We start from the raw sequence: 23,497 nt of genomic DNA on the forward strand, positions 1-23,497 counted from the left end.
AGGAGGAGCCACAGAGCCTTACAGGGACAGAAGGAGAGGAGGCAGGTGGACCAAGTGGCACGGAGGGCGATTTCAGCCACACAGAGGAGTCGTCAGCACCATCCCCCCCAGCTGAAGGCCACAGCAGCTCTGAGGATGATTCCCCTGTGGACGCGGGTGTCAGCAGCCTATAGCTAGTGAGGCTGTCTCCGCCACCACCACCACCACCACCCCCTCCCATTGGCTCCCATCCCAGAGGTCCCTGTGGGCTCCTGTGTTCATGAGCATGTCTCCTTTGTGCCAGGCACCGCACCCCCTGCCCCTGTGTCCCTGCTGCCCTGAGTGAGGAGTCTGTGGACTTACTTAGACAGATGCATGTGGGGCACACATCGATGCTGAAGGTCCTCCATGCACACACAGGTCTGTTGACACAACTGGTGTCATTCATGGAGGGCATTTCCTCTGGCATGTCTGCCCTACAGAGGACCAACTAGTCCGTGGCCTCCTCCCTGACGGCAGCAGTGTCCCTCCTCCAACAGTCCCACACCCCGCCTACCCCTGCAGCACCCACAATTCCTAGCACACTACCTGTCCAAAGCCCGAAACCCCCAAACCAAGGTCTAGACGTGCACACAAGCAAGCGTAGGGGACTGATTCCACACTCACAGGGGCTGGTTTGCTGACACACACACAGTCATCCACAACCACTCCACAGTCCTCCAAGACCTCTCCATCCCAGCCCCCTTCCCTTGCCTCACCTGCAACCCCATCCCCCCAGAAGCTCTTCCTCTGTGACCTTGGCCTCTTCCCCACCGACCCAGCAGATCCTGATTACAAGGGAAAGAGGAAGTCCCCACACACAGAAGGGAGTGCCCCTCAAACCCAGACACCCTCCCCCAGGCGCACTCAGACCGAGACACCCACCCGCAAGTCCCCCCGGCGCAAGAAGAGCAAGACCCCCCCCTCCAGCATGCAGCTCCAAGGCAAAGTCTCCGTCCTCCATCCCCCAGGCTACCACTCCAGAGGTTCCCCCGCCACTCCCTGACCCGGGTTCCCCCACACACAGATACACCATCCCCAAAATGCTAAGGCCATTCCCCCCTAGCACTTGCTCCTCCACACCTGGTCAGACAGTTGCTGCCACTGATGTGGGGACCGTGTCACCACCCCCTGCCCTGCAGACCTCACCTGTCCCCCATTGCTCTCCCATGGATGTAGGCACTGCTTTGGAGTCCACGCCCACCCCGTCTGACTTGGGCACTGCAGTGGTGAGCCAATCCACTCCATCTGACCTGCCCACTGGAGTTGTGCCGGCACCCACCCCATCTGACTTGTGCCACACAGTTGTGACAGCACCCACCACTTCAGTCATCTCCACTGCAGTTGCAAGTGTCTCGCCTGCATCCCCCACCTCTTCACTGCCTCCTTCTGCTGCGCCCTGATCCTGTCCCTGCGGTGCCTGGCCTGCCCCCATGTATGCCCCTCCGAGGAGATGACCCCGGTACGTAGCAGTGCAGGCAAGCAAGGTGTGACAGTTGTCACTCTAGTTCACTCCTTCGCAATTTGACATGGACTGGCCAATGGCCTTTTGGTTGCACAGACGTTTCGATTTTCATATACTGAATTTGTGACTCTAGTTCACTCCTTGCCCTTTGGACATGGACTGGCCATTGGCCTTTTGTTGGAACAGACGTTTCACTTTTCATATGCTGAATAAAGCTTTTTACTTTGTCCCTGTGAACTTGATTTAGCTGTACATCATGGTGAGGTTGTTTTAGATGCCCTTGCACCTGTAATGCTTGGTTTACAATGTTGCATACTGATGTGTTGATGTGAGGTACTCCCTGTGGTCCATGAAATATGTATCCTATTCTGGTGGGTATCCATGTCTTCCTTTGCAGCTACCTGGGTGTGTCTAAATCAACCATTTGTGTACATCTGTCTGTGAGCATTTAATTGCCATGGTCACATCTGTGGCTTGCACCCCTGCACATATGATGTGCTTCCCATTGTCCAAATTGTCACTTCCACATACTTCGTGCTCATCACTACTGGCCCTACAGGTGTGGGCATCATTGGTATAGGAGCAACTGGGTCCTCTGTGCAACTTGCTGTACATATGTATTGAGTATGTGCAGATGACTTAAGGGAGACTCACGTACCCAGGCTGTTGTGACCAGAGCCTTCATTGTGCGGTAACTGATGGCTGACTGACCAAGTGTTCTGCCGACATGAGTGGGACTTGCGGTGAGTATGTTTGGCACAGCTGGGCTCCCACAGGAGGTGTGTCCCCTCAAGTTAGTGTGTTGTCCAGTGACATGGCCTGGGCCCATGGTGTGTATTGTATGTGCATGTGTGTGTGTCCACATCCCTGTTCATACACAGACAGTGTTCCCTTGATATGTTCGTGTTGTTGGTGCTTGCTGAGTGGTACTGGATTAATCCCACTACTTTTCCAATGGGCGACCAGATGTGTGGGTGCATGACTCACTCCTGTTAATTGGTGTATCATCATTGTGACTTGTCAGTTCTGAGTGTTGATAATGTTGTCAGACACAGATGGTGTCGTGGGCGCCCCTGCTACTCTCCTCGGGATGACGCTGATGCTATATAGGGGTCCACCTCCCATCCGTCCCCAGCCCGGATATATGTATAAAACACTCGGGCTCGGAAGACAGGTGGGCGAGGGAAGGAAGGGAAGGAACTGCAGGGAGAGAGACCTGAAACAAAACAAGCAGATGTTTTAGATACGCATCCTGCTCACCTCTTCCCCTCCCCGTGAGCAGAGCTCTCTTCTTGCCGTTCCCCGTTTACCTGTTCACTTTTCCTCCCGCTACCTGACTCTAACCGGTCTGTAATTGTCGTGGCCTCTAACCAATTGATTCCACTGGGAGGCGGATCAATGTCTTTGGAGGAGTTAGAGCAGGTCCACGTGAAATCAACAGGAGTCCGTGCCAGGGAGCGAAGGCAACTCAATACCTCTTGAGCTCATCACTCCTGGGGCACCTCTTTCTCTCTCTTTGTTGTCCCCCATGCTCACGCCACCCCGTTGTACTCACAGGAATGTCTGGCCTTGAGCGGGGTGTGGCTGGGGGTTGCAGGGTGTTCAGGCGGTGAGAACTAGTGGCGCTATGACTCCAAGCCCGGAAATCCGAGGGCCGAGGAGCGCCGATTCGAAGGGTTTCGCACGCCAAAGGAGTTGAGCAACTTATGAGTTACTCCGAGTGACCACTCTCCACGCCCCGACTGGTTGGGGAACGTAGAGCTCAAGGCGGCAGACACTGGCACCCTAGGCCCTTATGGCCAACCTAACGGTGCTCGCGCTGCCACTCTATGCTCGCAAAATGGGAGCAGAGGAGCGTGCACCTGAGGAATGATGGCCCGGAAATCCGTGGGCGTCTGGGGGTTGTTGAAGTCGCTACCACTCACCTCGCATCCCGGGAACTGAAGGAGTAGCCGAGTGCGCGTCTGGTACTCGGGGGTCTTACGGAAGGGATGTCGTGCGGGGAAATCCAAAGGTCGAGGATCGGCAGACTGGGAGCTGCGAAGATATGGGCCGCTGAAGAAAGACAAGCATATCCGGAATCATTGGCAACGCCCCCCATGTCGTCTCGGCTTTTATCCGTTTCCTGGACGTGCTGATTGACACGTGAAGCGTGGGTTCGCTGCATCACCTGGGAGATGTAGTTTATGCAAGTTCTTGTGTTCTGATGCCGGAGTTTTGTTTGTTCGTGGCTCCGCGCCTGATTGCATGCGCGATCATGACAGATGGGACACAGTGAGGGTTCCTCAAGGAACTTTTTTGTTCGCAATATCATGTAGTTGTCCCTAGGTGGTAGTTTTCAGTGATTGAGACATTTGTATGTGTGTGTGACTGCTCCCACTTGTCAGGTTCACGGCAGCGATGCTGGCAGGTGTCAGCATGGGTGCCTTGTGTTCCTCCTTGGCATCTGCATAGTCCTGGGACAGTGGCAGGGATTGTGAAGCTCACATGAGCTTTGAGGTCATGGCCATGTACCGAATACTGTGCAGTGTGTGTCATTCCCCTGGGTTGTAAACAGTCCTTGTGTGATGTGTGTGTGCACCTTAGTTCCTGCCAACATTCCTGTGTTTGTCATGTGAGCATGTGCAATGTCACCTGTCCATGTGGGCTTCCCAGATACACATTGTTGCAGTTCAGGTGTGTGGTGTTGATGGTGGACTGATGTGAATGTTTGCATGGATGGTCCCTTAGCTCCCATTTGTCCATGGATGAGGGGCCATGCTGAGTGATTTGTGTTTGTGTATGTGTGATGTACATTTGTGGCACAGGACACATGTCTGGGTTTCCCAGTTTGTACGAAATCTGCCTTTGTCACCACAGTGGAGGTGTCATGCATGCTTGTGTCACACCAATGTCTTGTCCCTGGTGATTGTGCTGTTGTGTGTCAGTCTCTTGCTGTGTTAGTTGTTGTTCATTCCAGCTAGTGTCACATGTGTCTGTTGTGCTCCCTCTCATCTCCCAACGCCTGATTGCCCACTGAGGGTGTCCCAATGATGGTTTACTTTTGTATGGCACTGTGTCCACATCTGTGTCACTGTGGTTCAGCCCCTCTCATGTGTTGTGTAGTTGCCTGTGGATACTGTGACACACACACACACAAATGTAGTGTTCGATGTGCAGTGTGAGTTTGCCTGTTTGTGTTTGTGCATCTGCACCAGTGCATTGGTATTGCTGTTGTGGGCCTTTGTCTGGATGCTGTTTCTGTGATTCTGCATGCTGTCCCTGTGAGTCATTTCACATCATTCTGCACATTCATCCTGGTTGTTGGGTGCCATTGTTGGCATGGAATGTGAGTTAGTGAGCTGACACCTAAAGTCTACACATGTTGTTTTGGTTGGTGTGACTATTTTCGAGATGTGTGCATGCTTGGTGATGGTCACTTCTGCTGTTGTGTCATTGTACGCTATGTGCATTGTCAGCCCCCATGTGTGGTGCTTGTCTGCACATGGCCGAGAGTGTTATGTTTTCACAGCACTGTTTGCCTCAACACATCTCTGTGTGTATGGGACACAACCACTATTTTCCCCCAGAAGTGTTTGATGTGTTGGGGGCAGGGATCATACATGCTTTGACCATGATGACACTTACCTTTTGGTCACTGTGTTGAGGGGGGTTTGGTCCCCATCACGACAATGCTCCACATCTGCTGCATTTTGTGAGCCCCCACTTGACTTCTGTTCTACACAGTGAGGGGGTGTTCTTTTTACATTGCCACAGTGCTATGGTGATGCTTGCCTTGTGTATGTCACACTCATGTGTTGGTCACACATGTGCGGTTATTTACATTGTATGCTCGTAGCCATATTCACTGTTGTGGGCATTTGTCACAGACTACACACTGTTGTCATGTTGTCGTGGGGGATGTATTTTGCGGACATACCTGATGTTTGCGTATGCTGGATGTGTTGCGCATCACCCATCCTATGGCTGGGGGTGGCAGGGGTGATGGGCAACAGGTCCCCTGTGAGTGGGGGTGGCAGAGGTGATGGGAAACATAAGCCCTGTGAGTGGGGGTGGCAGGGGTGATTGGAAACATAAGCCCTGTGAGTGGGGGTGGCAGGGGTGATGGGCAACAGGTCCCCTATGGTTGTGGGTGGCAGGGGTGATGGGCAACAGGTTCCCTGTGAGTGGGGGTGGCAGGGGTGATGGAAAACATAAGCCCTGTGAGTGGGGTGGCAGGGGTGATGGGCAACATAAGCCCTGTGAGTGGGGGTGGCAGGGATGATGGGCAACATGCCCATTATGGCTGGGGGTGGCAGGGGTGATGGGCAACAGGTTCCCTGTGAGTGGGGGTGGCAGGGGTGATGGGAAACATAAGCCCTGTGAGTGGGGGTGGCAGGGGTTATGGAAAACATAAGCCCTGTGAGTGGGGGTGGCAGGGGTGATGGGCAACAGGTCCCCTATGGCTGGGGGTGGCAGGGGTGATGGGTAACAGGTCCCCTGTGAGTGGGGGTGATGGGAAACATAAGCCCTGTGAGTGGGGGTGGCAGGGGTGATGGGCAACATAAGCTCTGTGAGTGGGGGTGGCAGGGGTGATGGGCAACAGGTCCCCTATGGCTGGGTGTGGCAGGGGTGATGGGCAACATAAGCCCTGTGAGTGGGGGTGGCAGGGGTGATGGGCAACATAAGCCCTGTGAGTGGGGGTGGCAGGGGTGATGAGCAACAGGCCCCCTCTGGGTGGGGGTGTTAGTGGTGCTGGCCATGCAACCCCTATGGTGGGCTGTTGTTAGTGGCTAGGATATGTATCCCCTGTGTGTGTGTGCCATTTTGTAGGTACGTGTCGTTTGTTTATGTGGTACGTGTCTGACTTACAGTCTGCGCCGTCGGCGTCTGTCCCTGGTCCGGTCATAGATGTAGAGTACTGGTATGACCTGTGCAATGGGATTCATGATGTGTTTGTGTCGTACGCGCTGCTTGTTGCTCCGTCTCGTACCCACTGCAAGCTGTTCCATCTCGTGGCCGTGTATTGATTTGTGGTGCGAATCGTAGCTGATATGCTTGTTTTCCGGATGCTGTGACGTGTCATACGTGACGACCTGTCCGGCGTGTAGGAAGTATGCATCGTACTTGTCATGCCGGAAACTGCTCTGGATACTGCTTCCGGGCGACACGGTTCCTCTTTGGGAGTTATGGCTCGAACAGAGAATGGGTCTTAATTCACAGCCTACATGTCGGTCGTGTTTTTGGCAGTTATGCGCATCTTACTTCCTATACAGGACGGACCGGCTCCGGATACATGTCGGTCGCAGGGTAAGGCCATCGGAATCAGCCCGTTAATAGTAATTGGAGTGGGAATAGTAAATTATTTTTAATTTATATCTTTTTTAGATAAATAATAGTTTTTGGGGGGTATTTTTTATTGATGTGTAATAGTATTTTTGTTAAATGCTTGTGTTTTTATGAACAGTTAATAATAGTAGAAATATTGTGAAATAATCAGACATTGAAATTTGATGAATAAAGTTTTCATTTTTATTAGAATATAGTTATTTGAAATAGTTATATTTTATTAGGTAAACCATATAATCATGAAGACATATGTTGAACATTTTTACAGCATTTATTTTTTGTCATTACATTTGTGATACATATTACAATGTTTACAATATATATTTTTATTCATATATAATTCATACATCGTTATGTTTAGTAATATATGTGTCGATAATTGGTAACATAAATTTGTTTTTTTATGTTTGTGAGAAATATATGTTTAATACAAAATAATATTGGTACATTAATTAACAGTTAATTTTTCAATGTTTCACATTTTTAATGTAACATACAAGTATTGGTTAACACAATATTGCATTTTAATATTGTTGTACTTTAGAAAACATAATCATATTTTTACATACCATTTTTTTATATATATATACAATAAGAATTGGTTATTAATATGTGTATTATTAATAGTATTAATAATTACATACATTGTTTATATTTTCATTATTGTTGTAAAAGGAATATTGCATTTTAATGTACTTGCATTTAACAAAACATAATATTACTTTAATAGTACATTTTGTTATATACACAACACATGTTTTATTAATATTATTAATATATTTTTTATTAATAATAGTAATAATTCTTTTCCCCAACTCCCATTGCCTTGAAGCAGTCGCATGGGAGATGTCAGATCTAATTTGGAAGGAGAAAGGATTAGACCCCCTGAAGTTAATGGAACCTTCTTTAAGGGCAGAGGACAGAATCAATTATTTTACTGAGTAAGTTAGAAAATTAACCAGTATTTTCCTCGGCTTTGTTTTAGCCAGGTTCCTCCTAAAAGGATCTCGATGGACTCTCTGGATGTCATGAACAAGATCGATCTCTGGAGCACCTATCAAGACTGTTTCTTTTAAGAGAGAGATGATAAATCCCTTTAAGTCGGCACCCTCCAGGGCTTCTGGAATATTCAAGAGTCTTAAGTTATTCCGGCGAGAGTAATTTTCCAGGCGTTCTATATCATCCCTGAGGTCCTTATTCTGGGCTGACAGCTTAGCAACTCCCCGACAGTAGAATTAATGGTGTCCTTTATTTTTGGAATCTCTGTCTCTATTGCATCAGTTCTTAGAGAGACCTCATCCAATCTATTAGAAAGGACCTCACAAGAAGCTTGAATAGCTGCCTGGTTTGTCTCAGAAATGGTAAATCTTTTTGAAAGCTCTGCTTGATTCAGCTCAGAAACCTTAAACCTACTGGACAGTTCCTCTTTAATTCCAAGCAAGATGTCGGCCAAGGAATGCGGCTCTGTCCCTGAAGTTATCGAATATGGAGCCGTGTCGGGAGTTGCTATTGCTGAACCAATGGCCATAGCTATAGCTATACTGTCTAAGGTATCTGGTAGAGTTTTCACACCTGCCGGGACAGAAGAAATGGTACTGGTATCCCTCAGTTTGCACGCCTCTTCACACACTGTCTTGGTTTCATGCAAAGCTAAGGGAGAATATCTGTTATCTGTTAGAGAGAGATATGGCGGGGCACACCTCAACTGACAATGAGGATGTCTCGTGGGTGGGTGTGCTCCCCTCCTTCCCTACAGGTAGCTGAATGGATGGTGCAGAGTCAAATTTAGTCACTTTTGGGTGAGCACTGACTGAGGTAGCAGGAACAGAAGATACGGAAATGGAGGTACTCGTGCCTGAGGAAGACATGACCTTATAAAATGTTTTAAGGGAGGGGGTGATTTTAACCCTTGATGGAGAGCCCTTTTTGCCTTTCACACCTCTCTTACTGTTATCCGTCCTTTTGTTCTTGGTCTCCGCCCCCCCCTCTGTAACTCCTCTCTCCATTGTGCCTCTCCGTTTCACTTCAGATATTACTGGAGGGGTGCGGGAGGGATATCCAGGCTTATTAATATTTGAAGCACAAATCACTCTCGTCCGGAGGGTGTATCTGTTTGCTTTAGGTATATAGCCCTTTGTTACCTCCGGTCTCTTAACTTCGCCAAAGCCTAACTCCGACTCCAGCCCTGCTCCCATACATTCAACAAGGGGATCTTGACTTGTTTTTAAAGGGGTGGCCTTGTGTGGGGTATAATCAGGAGGATTTTCATAAGTCTCCACCTTATCAAAAAAATACCCGAGCTTAAAACAGGCCTTACCTTGAACAGAGAAAAGAGAAAGACGCCGACTTCCTACCTGTGGGGGCATTCCCACTCCACAGCCCCCACCACCACATGGATCAAAAATAACCTGCCGGAGGACGGAGACGCCGCTGCTTGGACTGTTGCTTCCTCTGTCTCTACCACCCGTAACCCGGAACTGGAAGCAGACGAGGTCCCTTCTCTGATACAGTCGTGCGGCCTCCTCCCAGCGCCAGCACCGGCGTCGCTGAGCTCTATCCAAAGAATGGAGGAGCTGAAGAGTATGGGAGCTAAGGTCCAGCTGAAGTTTCCCGCTCTTCTACGAGTAATGTGGAACAGTCAAATGCACCAAATAAAAACAGGAGAAGAAGCGGATGCCCTAATAGAGAGGATTAAAAGCAGCAAAGGGAGGTAGATGAGGAGTTATATGTAAAGTAACTCCAGCAGGAGTAGTGTATGAAAGTCAATAATAGTCTTTAAAGAGAATCCAAGTTAGAATCCATTAGTAGATTTAAAGTTTATAATTTATTAGTCCAGGGGGGGACAGGGGACAAATAGGCTTGCCTATTGGAAGGGAGGGTTCCTCATGGTAGAGGGGGGCACAGGGTAGGTAGGGGACAGGTTGGTTGGGAGGACACGGGTGGGGAGCAGTGGGTAAAAATAAAAAAAAATAAAAAAAATGAACCTCATCTCACATTAAGTATAGGTATAGGTATTGGGTGCTTTTGGCCTAAGGGGTGGATACATCGCTAATGGCCTTACCACGTAACACGGGGGGTAGAAAGATCATCTTCACCTCCTGGAATGTTAATGGGTTAAGGTGCCCCCGCAGACAAAGGCTGATTTTAAAGCATCTTGAACTCTCCTCGGCTCAGGTCTGCATTTTACAGGAAACTCACTTGAGTCAAACAGAAAGCTCCTTCCTTTTCTCCAGGGTCCCTTGGATAGACTGCTTTTGTACTTCTCAGCAGTCATCCCACAATAGAGGGGTGGCAATCTTGGTGAAACAAGGCTTACAGTGCTCTATAAAAAAACAGCTGACAGATACATCTGGGAGGTGGTTAGTGGCTAACTTGATGGTAGATAATTCTAACTTAACATGGGTGTCATTCTATGGCCCAAACATAGATGATCCTACCCATATCTGTAAACTTCCGTCGATCCTAACATTAGCAACTCCTCCGTTTGTTATTGGAGGTGACTTTAATCTCCTCCTTGACCCGGTTTGGGATAGATCTAACTTGAGTTATTATACTGGCGCTCCAAAATCCCGTCGAGCTCTTATTAATATGTTACAGGATTTAGACTTGGCAGACGTTTGGAGGGCAAAGAAAGGAGATTTACAGGGATTTACGTTTTACAGCAAAAAGTATGGACATTCCTCCCGGATCGATTATGTTCTTTTAGATACACCATCTCTGAACGACATCGAGGAGATATCAGTTAAGCCTAGCCACCTTTCAGATCACGCGTCAATTCAGTTTGCCTATAGAGCTAAGGGGATGTTATTACAGTCAAGATGGACCCTAAATAGAGCTATGTTGTCAGACCCCGAGATTATTAAGGCTGCTAAGCTTTCCTCTATTGATTTTTTTGAGCTAAATAGGGGATCTACGTCAATGGATTTTATATAGGACGCCTACACGGCCAACTTGAGAGGTAGTCTCCATAGCCTCATCTGTTTTAAAAACAGATCTGAAGCTAGTGTTCTAAAATCTGCAGAGGAGAAAATAAGTCAGCTGGAGAGGAATAGACTACCCCTTGGGGATTTAGAACACCTACCGCAAGTTCTAAAAGGCTTAGAAGATGTAAGACGTGAGTATAGAGGTAAGCTAGAAGCAAAGTGCAGGGCACAGTGGCAGGCAAGGAATATGCAGAACTTTGAGTACGGGGAGAAAGCAGGAGCCCTTCTTGCTTGGAAGTCTAGAATAGATCGAGCAAAAAACAACATCAGTAGATTGATAATAAACACCACGGGGGAGACTTCAAGTAGATTTGAAGATCTGCAATCTTGCCTACTTTCCCTCTTTTCAGACCTATATAAAGAGGATCTGGAACCCTCCCCCAGCTCAGTTCAAGCTTGGTTAAGCACAAAGGGGCATATGTATCAAACTCCCCTTTAGCGAATCCCAATTTGCGAGGTTTTGCGATTCGCAAAATCAGATTCGCTAAACGGGATGTATAAAATAAATCGCTAATCATTTGCGATTCCTTAAAACTCGCAAATAATTCGCAGAATCCCGTATTGCGATTTCTTAATAGCGAAATTCGCTAAATAAGAAATCGCAAAAACGGGAATCTGCAAGCCTGGTGCAGGCTGATGACATCACAAACAGGAAACTGTACTGATTGCCTGCACCTGCTCACCTGAGCCACACCCAGAGGCTGCTTGTGGAGTGTGAGGAGGCTTTCCTGGAGACAGCAACCAGCAATGGATCCCAAACAAAACCAGCAGGGCAAAGATGCAGAAAAAAGAAAGAGAAAACACAAGTTTTCAGAAAAGGAGCAGGAGGTCCTCATTGAGGAGATGGTCTGAAGCCATGAGCTCCTGTTTGGGAAGAAGGCACTCAAAGTCCCAGAGGCCAGGAAGAGGAAAATCTGGCTGGAAATACAGAGCAAGGTGAATGCTGTTGGAGTCACCACACGCACCATCGAGGAGCTGCGCAAGCGGTGGTATGACATGCGCCAGAGGTCCAAGGAGAGGGTGGCAGCCAGACTCAAGGATGCCAATCAGACTGGAGGAGGACCATCCACTGCAGAGCAGCCAACCCCCCATGAGGAGCTCGTGGAGTCTACCCTCCTGCCTGAGAGCGTTGGTGGTGTGGCTGCAATAGACAGCTCCGACCCCTCATCCAGCAGACAAGGTAAGATGCATGCCAAATCACCCTGCACACCTCCCCATCCCTTGCACACTCCCCCAAATGCGCATAGTAAACTCCCAACATGCCAATCCAGCCCAGGTCTTACAGCACACCCAGCAATGCATCATGGGACTCGTAGTACTGTGTCTGACTGTGTGTCCATGACACCATCACAATTAAATGCAACATATGTGTTTTGGGGATCATTGAATAGAAATGTGTCAGAGGTTAGCCGTCAAAGATTTGTAACTTTATTGAGTGCCACATGCAGACAGTAACACAAACTCATAAAGTCCCCTTTACATCCACAGCACACGGCATGCCACAAGAAGACAGCGCAGAGGGAGAGGAGCCTGCAGACCCTGCGGACTCCAGCGATGAGACAGAGCAGCAGCCAATTCAGCGCAGGAAGCGCGCACATGTGCCCCCACTGCCTCCATTCGAGGACGAAGTCCCAGCAACAGGCGATGACACCGACAGGAGGGAGGGGAGTCAGGGTGTGACAGACATGCCCCGTCATGACGCACCAACACCAAGGCAAAGGGAACAGCCCATTTCCAGGTCAAGGCCCAGGAGCAGCACTGCAACAGAAGGAGAGGGCACCGTGTTCTCCGGCTTGGAACAGTGCATGCTGCAGGAACAGCGCCTGCAAAGCAAGGCAATGCGGTCGATTAATCGCCAGCTAGGCCGCATACATCAGGACAATCGACACATGGTAGCGGCAATACAAGAGCTCTGTGCCACTTTGAGGGACACCCAAGCTGCCAATGACAGGGCTGGACGACGTGCCAATGCACGGCTACACAATTATACTAAGGCAGTCAACCGCCTCTGCACCACCACCAGCGCACTCACACGCAGAAGCGTAACCATGCAGGTGGACATGGCACATTGCTGCCAGGACATAGCACGAGGGCTGGCGCAGGTGACCACTGCTTTGGAACAGCTGCAGACAGCCAATGCTGGTGGCAGCGCACTAATGGCCTCTGCTGAGAGTGAGGACACATCGAGTCGCAGCAGCATCACTCCCACCTTGCCAGGTGAAAGACGCCGCAGTGGCAGACAGGTAGCAGGCCAAGGGCGCACCATGGGGGGCACTCACCCTGGACGGCACCGACGGAGGTGATCATCTGCGGGGACACTGACTGCAACACGGGTGCATTAACCCGCAAAAGGCTGTTTGCCCTATTTCTTGTGCCTTCTCTGCACTGTGTGTACAACATGTGCTGGGGACAATTACAATTTCTTTCATGTGAAGTGTGATTAAACACTTGACACATCATCAGGCTTTGTAGTCTCATTTCCTCAATACTCACCTAAAAATAGTTTTGTGTGATCTCAGTCCGTCTCTGGCGTCCAGCAGCTGCCCCAACTCCTGGTGCTGGTCTGGCAGGGGGAGCAGGGCGCTCGTCATCCGATGTGTCTGTATCGGTCACATCAATTGTGGTGCCTTTCCTCATTGCCATGTTATGTGGCATTGCACAGCTTGCCACAATTTTACAGCAGGTCTCAGGGCTGTATTGCAGTGCGCCTCCACTCTTATGCAGGCATCTGAAGCGGCTCTTCAGGATTCCGAAGGTTCACTCAATGACACAGCGTGTAGATCTGTGTGCCCTGTTGTAGCTCCTCTCACTTGCATTTGCAGGATCCAGGTATGGGGTCAGGATGAAGTCGCGCACTGCATAGGCACTGTCACCTGCATGGAAAAAAACACAATAGGTGAGTCAATGTCCCCCCCCCTCAAGTGATGTAGTGGATGTATTGATGTGTGCAATGTATTTACCGAGCAGGTACCCCTCCCCAAACTCTCCAGCACTCAGACGTCTATGTATTCCACTGTGTCGGAAGATGAAGGAGTCATGTGTACTGCCGGGGTATTTGGCTACGATGTCTGTGATGTGATACTTAGCGTTGCACACAATCTGTATGTTGAGGGAATGGTAGCATTTCCGATTCCTGTAGACATATTCAGTTTCTGCTGGGGGTGTGATGGCCACATGGGTCCCGTCAATGCAGCCAATGACGTGGGGGAAACGTGCAATCTGGTAGAAGTCCAGTATCGTTTGCTGTAAGGCCTGTTGAGTGGTGGGGAAGTATATGTGATGTGAGAGCCTCAGTAGCATTGCATCTAGGAAGGCATGGATGAAGCGCGAAAGTGCACTCTGTGACACCCCACCAACCTCCGCTATGACCCGTTGAAAACTCCCTGACGCCAGGAGGTGCAGGGAGCACAGGACCTGCACATGTGTGGGAATTGTTTGTGTCCTGCGAGTAGGGTGCTCCAAGTGGGGTTTCAGCTCCTCAATCAGGTCCATTATGGTCTGTGGGTGCAGTCTGTACTTGTCATAGATCTCCTCTTCAGTGTTTTGGAACAGGGTGATGCGCAGCCTGAAGATACGTTCCTGTCTCATTCTCCTGTGTGCAAGGGCCCGAATACGCAGCCTCCTGGCTATCACGTACATTGCAGCCATTGTGGGTGTGTGCGTTGCATTGTGGGCTGGTTTTTGTACCTTGCACCAGTTTACCACCTGCAAGCAATTGGTGTTAATAGCGATTTCTTAAATTGCGAATTTCGTAAAATCGCAAATTGCGAGTTTTTCATACATGTGTTTGCGATTTCTTAGCTAGCGATTTCTTATTAGCGATTTTCGCACTGCTAAGAAATCGCAAATTAGGTATTCGCTAGTAAATTCGCAGTTTTCTTGTTTCGCAGCCTAAGAAATCGCTAATTTAGCGATTTCTTATTTTTCTGTTTGGAAGTGTGTCATACATATGAAATAGCGAAAAATCAGTCGCAAACGCTGTTTTTTGCGATTCGCAGCGTTTGCGACTAATTTTTCCTTTCATACATATGCCCCAAAGTCTCTCCCCTCTATAACAGAGGACTGCAGAAATAAATTAGAAGCCCCTATCACCTTGGAAGAGATAAGTGGGTAAATTAACAACTGTAAGAACAAAAAGGCAGCCGGTATGGACTCACTGCCAAATGAAGTCTACAAACTTCTGGCTGAAGAACTGACCCCTGCCTTAGCTTCTTTGTTTAACTCGGTCTACAGTCCTTTTGGTAAGGTTCCGGAGTCCTGGAAAGAGGCAACTATAGTGTTGATTCTTAAACCTGGTAAACACCCATTAAGAGCCGATTCATACCGTCCAATCTCTCTGCTCAACGCCGATTACAAGATCTTTATGGGCATATTGGCAGGGAGATTGGCGAAGTTGGTCCCCACGTTGGTTCATTCGCACCAAAAGGGTTTTATAGAAGGTAGGCAGATCCAAGAGCAAACTCAATTAATGATAGGTAATATCGACCTGGCCACTACAAGATCTGATCCATTGGCTATAATCGCCTTGGACGCGGCCAAAGCGTTCGATAGAGTTTGCTGGGTTTAGCTATGGGAGGTCTTGGCAGCACTAGGGTTTGGCTCAATTTTTATCCAAACCCTGAGAAATTGCTACCAAGGCGCATCTGCCCGAATCCTTCTGAATGGGACACTTACCTCAAGCTTTAACATCCAGAGAGGGACTCGGCAGGGTTGCCCGATCTCCCCACTTTTGTTCAATATTTATATCGAACCATTAGCACAAGCCATCAGACTAGATAATGACATCTATCCCTTTAAATCCCAACTCTACAGCTGCAAATTAGCCCTGTACGCTGACGATCTGATAGTATACACAAACAACCCTGGAGCAGCTCTATCCCGTTTAGAGTTAATCACGGAGGAATTTGGGGCACTGTCAGGTTATCTGGTCAAATAAATCCAAGACGGAGGTGATGGGCTGGAATGTTGATCAATGGGGAGGAGTCGACTCCTCAGAATTAAGATACTTGGGTATCTACATAGTTAAAGATTTGGAAAGAGTCCCCCTCGTAAATCTGACCAGAGTAATCAAGGAAATCGATCGCCTTTTCTCTAGATGGAGGAACCTCCCTTTGACCATATACGGGAAAGTCAATCTGGTGAAGATGATCATTCTCCCTAAGCTCTCCTACGTTTTTTCTGCTATCCCTCTCACATTTCCGCAAAACTTAATAAGTAAAATTCAGGGTAAGATAGGGAGTTTCATCTGGGGAGATAAGGGAACCAGATTGACTTGGAAAAAGCTGAGGCGTAGACTTGCTAAGGGGGGTTTGGCACTCCCGGACATAAGCTGGTACGCAGTAGCCTTCCAGTTTAAAGCTATCCGTATGCTACTTATGAGATCTGAAGAGTCAGCGTGGGGAAGGCTGTTGGGTGAAATGGCAAGAGTGGAAGGAGGAGGAGGAAGAGAAGAGGCCTTCCTGTATAAGTTTGGTGCACCAAAGTACTTTAAAAAAGTTCGCCTAAAGGTCCTAGGGGCAGCCCTAGGTCTTTGGTATAAAGTAAGAACTACATGGGGGATAGGGTATTATTCACATTATGCCCCCATTTGGGATTCCCCCGGGACACCTCATTGTTTAAAGAATGGTTTGGCTTTACCCATTAAGAGGGCTGGAATCACAATTTGGTCGGAATTGGCAGATTCAGAGGGGATTCACCCCTGGGAGGTTTTGAGGTCCAGGATTGGCACCGGTCTCTCTAGATTCAAGTTCCTACAGCTGGCTTCGTGGTTTGAGGCAGAGAAAGGACAAGTAAGAGGAAACTGGGAGATAGAAAGGCTATGTCACTCTGCCCATGTTATAAAAAAAGAGATATCGGTGTGCTACAATCTAGCCCTAGAAGCCGTAGACCCGAAGACCCCCCTGCGATTAAACTATGGGAGCAGTCCCCCCTCGAGCTAACAATAGAAGCATTGTTTGAGCCATCATTGAAGCTGCTGTATAAATATATTAAACCTGCGGCTTTAAAAAAGAATCATTTCTTTGTCATCAATAGGCTTTACTACACCCCAGCAAGAATAGCGAAATTTGCCCCAGTGCCAAACCCGAAATATCAAAGGTGCAAGCTTCCCCTAGCTAATGATCTCCACATATTTTTCGAGTGCCCAGAAATAAAGACCTTCTGGAGGGAAACCGGAGACACTCTTAAGGATATTTTTAAATTTAACATCGAGATTAATTTGTCTCTGATTTTCTTTGGTGACGATGGCTCATTTTGCATAAAGGCATCACAACAGCAAAGAGGACTACTGCTATATTTGGTGTTGTTGGCACGAAGAGAAATATGTAAGAGATGGAAGGATCCCGAACCACCCAATAGAGAAGACTGGCTTAAGGTTTCCTTTGCTATGGCCCGTCTGGAATATGATGGAGTAGAGGAAAAATCCACCAACCTTTGGCATCCTTTTATGAGCTGGGGTCTTAATCTACGATTAAATCCATTGGTCCAATGATTACACCAGATACCCATACTAAACAAGGGCCTGGTCAGCCAACGAAAAATATGTGGTAAGCCGGGTGTCTACTTCCTCACAGATCGCATAAGCGGCTTCATAAGACCCACAGTTGTTTATTGGTGAGATGAGGACTAAAAAAATAAAATAAAAAAATAATAGTAATAATTACATAATTTAAGTTTCTATGTTTTTTGTGTAAAGTTATGTGTTTATTTAATATTTTGATATATTCTATTCATATCTTTGCAACGTTGAGTCACTAATACAATTTATTTTTAATTATAATTATTAATATATGTGTTATGTTATTTATTATTATTAATTCACAGGGGCCGATTCCGATCCGGGTCGGAAAGGACTCCGACCAAGTCGGATCCGGAGTGTTTTCCGACCGAGCCGGACCCCTACAGTCCGACCGAGCGAGTACGATGTGCACGTATGCTGTCGGACTCGGTTCGGTCGGGCTCCCATAGAAGTCAATGGGAGCCAGTTGTATTTGTAATTGAATTTATATGGCGCGCAGCTACCCACAAGGGGTCTCCCGGCGCCAGTAGAGTTAATGATTACGCATCGCAGTTGTTAGTGAGAGAAGAGCCAGGTTTTAAGGTCTTTGCGGAATTTTAACAGAGATGGTTCGAGTTTCAGTGTAACAGGAAGAGAATTCCACAATCTGGGGGCAACGCAGGAGAAAGAGCATCCGCCCATTCTCGTCAGTTTGAAGCGCGAAATCAGAAAGTTGCCATGAGCTGATGATCTGAGGAGGCGGGATGGAGAGTATTGTTGGACAAGGGCCTTGAGGTAACCTGGGGCCTACCCTTGCTTGATTTTATGCAGAAAACAGAGGACCTTGAATTTGACACGGTTAGCGATACGACGCGTACATGCGCTCCCATTGACTGAATGGGTACGTCTCGAACAAGTGCGCCCCCTACAGTGGGTACGCTTCGGTGCCATCCGCACCGTACATGCCTGTGTTGGTGTCCGAGTCGTAGGGCTGCGGGTGTCAGGGGGTCCGATGCGGACCCCCAAAGTCCGACTCCGGGAGGTTTTGAGAGCCGGACACTCCGGCTCACACAGGCTGTCCGACGCGTGCATCGTACTGGCTCGGTTGTAAATCGCATCCATTGCACGCCACGGTTAGCTTCCGACCGAGATGTAGTGAGCGGTTCGGACCTGGAAACGACTCGGTCGGTGAATCTCACGGCCGGAAAACACACGGACGGCTCGTAGTTTTTCCGGCCAGATCGCGTTCGGTGCCCTTCCGACCCGGATAGGAATCGGCCCCTATATGTTGTACAAGTATTACAATATTTTGTGAAATTAATAAACTTTTTTTACATCTTTAGAAAATATTTTTGTTAAAATTTTGGTAAGTTTACTGCATGTTTTATTATTTTTAAGTTTTACATTTATATTTATTCAGCCATTTTTGTTTAGGGGGACTACTTTTCTAACCGCTTACTGTCGTTTTGGGTTATTTCTCCCGGGATCAGATTGCGGTTGAGAGCTGTGTCGCTTGGAGCCAGGTAAGAGTTATTAATTTTTGTTTAAACTAAGTTTTAATTTCATTTGGATGTAGCTAGGTGGTCTGTAGTGTATTTAGAGTTTGGTAGTTGTTTTTTTGGTATAATTTAGGTGTATGTTACGCTATGTTAATTTTTGAGTAGGTTCGGTGTTTGAGGCCTGGTGTTTCGGATGTAGTATATTTAGATAGCTTTATGTGTATTGTTTTTAAATGTTATTAAAAGTATTTTGAAGTTGTGTTTATGTATGTTTGTGTGGGTGGGTATGTTTTTCTTTTTTTTACAGGTTTTCGTTTGACGACGTCGGATTTTGGAGAACTTTGGCCTTTTTTTTTTAAGAGGTGTGTATTCGTTTTGTAAACTAATATTTATTAAACACACTCTTCATTTTTCGCGTTTTCATGGAGCGTTTTTTACTTTTTCTGCGTTTTCGGGTTTTTGAAGGGATTTGCTAATTGGATTTATCGCAAGAGGAATTGTTTTTGGACAAGTTAGGTGTTTTTTTAAAAAAAAGTTGTGTATTAGTTTTGTAAGCTAATCTTTATTTAACACACTCTTACTTTTTCGCGTTTTCCTGGAGCGTTTTTAACATTTTCTTCATTTTCGGGTTTTTTATGGGATTTATCCATAGAGGAATTGTTTTTGGACATCTTTGCATTTTTGCATTTTTTGGGGGTTTATTTAACGTTCTTTGGGATAAATCGACACCTGGATGGACTTAGAAGTTGTGTTCAATTAGCTTTGGAGCTACGACAACTGTAAGTAATTTTTTTAATGGTATGTGGGAGGGAAATGTAATTTATTTCTCTTTTGATATGTGTTGTATTTTGTAAAATATTATTATTTTGTCAATATATTTTTAGTATTTTATCAATTGTATATATTTGACACATTAATAATGTTTTATGAAATATGAAAATATTTTATTTATGTATATGTTGTGTTTTATATGAAAATGTTTTAATTAATGTTTAGATTAGAATTAAAGAATGCTTTTTTGCGATTAGGGATAAGTATTCTAAGCCTCTAGTTGTAGGATAGAGTCTAACTTGGCTTTGTAAAAGTTCATACATTTTATTTGTTTGTTTAGTTAGTTTTGGTCCAATTAGTGTAATGGATTGTTGTATCCGTAGTTCTTGGTAGCTTTGCTCCTTTTGGATACTTTCTAGTAATTTTTGAAGTGTGGGTGTTGCCTGGAAGGCGTTATGCCATCCTTCGACGGCGTTGTTACTTTTGGCTTCCTTGTTTAGGGTACTAAGTTTCTCTTGTAGTATGGACTCTCTATTAGTAGGTTATAGTGTTCTACTACGTCAGTCACAGGCACATAGGCTAGGGCTATAATTTTTTTACATGGTATGCTAAGGTGCTATCTGTTACTTATTCTACACAGAGGGGCCGATTCCGATCCGGGTCGGAAAGCACTCCGACCGAGCCGGATCCGGAGTGTTTTCCGACCGAGCCGGAGTCCTGCAGTTCGACCGAGCGAGTACGATGCGGCCGTATGCTGTCGTATTCGGTTTGGTCGGACTCCCATAGAAGTCAATGGGAGCCGGTCGTACAACGCGTGCATGGGCTCCCATTGACTGAATGGGTACGTCGCGGACAAGTGCACCCCCTACAGTGAGGATGTGTCGGTGCGATCAGAACCGTTCATGCCTGTGTTGGGGATTTCCATGGGTCTCCCCCTGTGTCCGAGTCGTAGGGCTGCGGGTGACAGGGGATCTGACGCGAACCCTCAAAGGCAACCACCGGAACGATTTGCGAGCCAGACACTCCGGCTCGCACAGGCTGTCCGACGCGTGCATCGTACTGGCTCGGTTGTGAATCGCATCCATTGCACGCCACGGTTAGCTTACGACCGAGACATACGGAGCGGTTCGGACCCGGAAACAAGTCGGTCGGTGAATTTCATGTAGCTCGCATCGTACTTGCTCGCTCATACAGCTGTACGAGTCGGGCGGAAAACACGCGTACGGTGCGTAGTTTTTCCAGCCGTAGTGCGTTCGTTGCTCTTCCGACCCAGATCGGAATCGGCCCCTCAGTGTTGACTTTTGGAGAAATCTCCACAGGCACTGATTAAAATGATAGTAGCATCCTTTTATAGCTGTATGGGGTTATGTTTTTAAAATTGCATTATTCATGGCTACTTCATAATCCATTATTATTTTATGTGGGAAGTAATTTGGATTTTCTGTTTTTATTTTGTTGAGAATTTCTAGATAGGTACTTTGAGTTTTATTTGGGAGTAAGCAGTAGATGAAGGGAATATTAGTATTTTGGTAAATAGCATGTACTGTGTACAGTTGATAAAATGGCTTTGGACATATTTTAAATGTGCCATCTATCATCCAGGTGTTGCATTGTTGGAGTTTTGTTAAGTTATTTGCAGTGGCAAACATTATTATACGTTTTTCACTGTTGTTATTGTCAAAGAAAATAAATGGCTCTTTGTTATGGGTAATGCTTAGTTCTGGTGGGATGTTTACTTCTTGGAAAGTTTTAGGGATAGGCATGGTAGTTGTTGTTTTCTTTTTTTGTCTAATTCTAACTTTTTTTTAATGCATCAATGGATGGTAAATGTCCAGATGCATGTTGGGGTATTTGCAGTAGCTGTTCTTTTAACATTTCACTAGTGGGTTTGTCTGTGGTACTGCTTGCTTCTTTGATATTTTCTAAAGCTCCTCTAATTTCAATTTCAGTAATATTTGGGGGGTGGTTGTGCTCATTGACAGATAATACAGTAGTTTCTTGAGTTATGGCTCTTCCGTAGCATTTGTTAGCACAGTACTTGCTACATTTCCAGAAGACTTTTAAATCTTTTTGCTTTTCTTGCGTATACACATAACCCATGTAACATAGGAGCATTTTTCCCTTTTGTGATAGTATGAATTCTGCGCCTTCAGTCATGGTGGTGTGTTTAGTGCTAAAGAAAATGTAGATATAATTAAGTTAATATAATGCAGTGAAATATTTTGTTAGAAAAATATGCATTTGTTGATATATACTTGCAATGTTGATTTAGATGTTGAAAAGATTTTTCTTTTGACGTTTGGTGGCTGTTATTTTTGGTATAGAGAAGGTATATCTGTTGATATAATAAAAAAAATGTTAAGATATTTTCAAGCATTTGTTGTAGGTGATAGGGCAATTGGGAAAGGGTTTGTTTTAATTAGCTACCTTATCTTTTTTCTTTAAAGTACTTATTTTATATACTTACTTTTTGATTAGCTTTATTTTCTTAGTTGTTGAAGATCATTATTGTTGTGGCTGCAAGAGTCTGTAGTGGAGACATAAATAAATGAAAGTATATTTTAGTTTATTCTAATTTTGTTGTATGTTTTAGAACTTTTTAGCACTATTAATGTTTTACAAAAGATTAATTACTTACTTTTTGATCAGCTGTATTTCTTTACTTGTAGATAAATATTCTTGTGGTTGCAAGTATCTGTAGCGGAGATATAAATAAATGAAAGTATATTTTAGTTTAATATAATTTAGATGCATTTTTTAGAACTCTTTAGCACTATTAAAGTTTTACAAAAGATTATTTACTTACTCGTTTTCTTTCAAAAGTGAATCTTGTTATCAGGAAATAATCTGGTAGCGTTTCCTCTTCTGTTTTCTTGTAGTGTTAAAGTGGAAAAGAGTAAATATATTTTTTGGCTTTTATGCTGTTGTGTTAATTAGTTAGTTTCTGTCATTGGTCCTTTTTGTTACTGCTAGATTTTGATTTGTTGTTGTGTTCACTTTGAATTTGTATTTCGTGGTGATTCCATATATGGAAGATGCTAATTAAGGGGCCGATTCCAATCCTGTAAAAAGGCTGTACGAATCGTTGTACAGAGCGTTTTTTCCGTACGACTCGTACCCGGTAAACTTTCCGTACAACCTAGGAAGTACGATTCGTACAGAAAGCCTATTTCCGTACGTTTCGTACAAAAGACCGCACGGGTCAAAAAAACCAATGATTCTGATCCGGAACAGCTTGTACGCGACATCCGGACGCATTCAAGCAGCGGTTTCCGGCCCAGCAAGTACGATTCGTCCCTACATCACTCCGTACGGCTCTTTTCTTACGGGAGCCAAACACAGCCGGAAAAGCAAAGTCCGACGCGAACCGCTACGCAACGGAGCCCCGGTATGCGACGTACATGCCATGAACCCCATCGTACGTGTCATCCCGATCCTCCTAGCCTACGACCTGGTGCACCGGACCCGACGCACATGCTGCAGAAGGTGAGAACAACACCCAGGGGCCGGGGGGGTGAGGGGTAGGAAACATACCCCATACCCAAAGCCAAACCTAGAATATGGAGCCCATACATTACCACCAGGGTCTGGTCACTTGGGGGGGCATGGCCAGCAACCCCTGCGTACCGCAACAACGGAAGTGGACGTGTATGGTGCGTTGCACACGTACCCCTACGGCACAAGTACAATAGTGATACGGACCGTACACATGCAATGAATGCGTGGATACGGTGCGTTGCACATGTACTCCTACGGCACCAGTAGAACAGTGATATGGACCGTACACACGCAATGAATGCGTGGGTACAGTGCATTGCTCACGTACTCCTACGGCACCATTAGAACAGTGATACGGACCGTACACACGCAATGAATGCGTGGGTACGGTGCGTTGCACACGTACCCCTACGGCACCAGTAGAACAGTGATACGGACT

Source organism: Triturus cristatus, chromosome 1_2 (assembly GCF_964204655.1).
Source record: "Triturus cristatus chromosome 1_2, aTriCri1.1, whole genome shotgun sequence".
Taxonomy (NCBI): domain Eukaryota; kingdom Metazoa; phylum Chordata; class Amphibia; order Caudata; family Salamandridae; genus Triturus; species Triturus cristatus.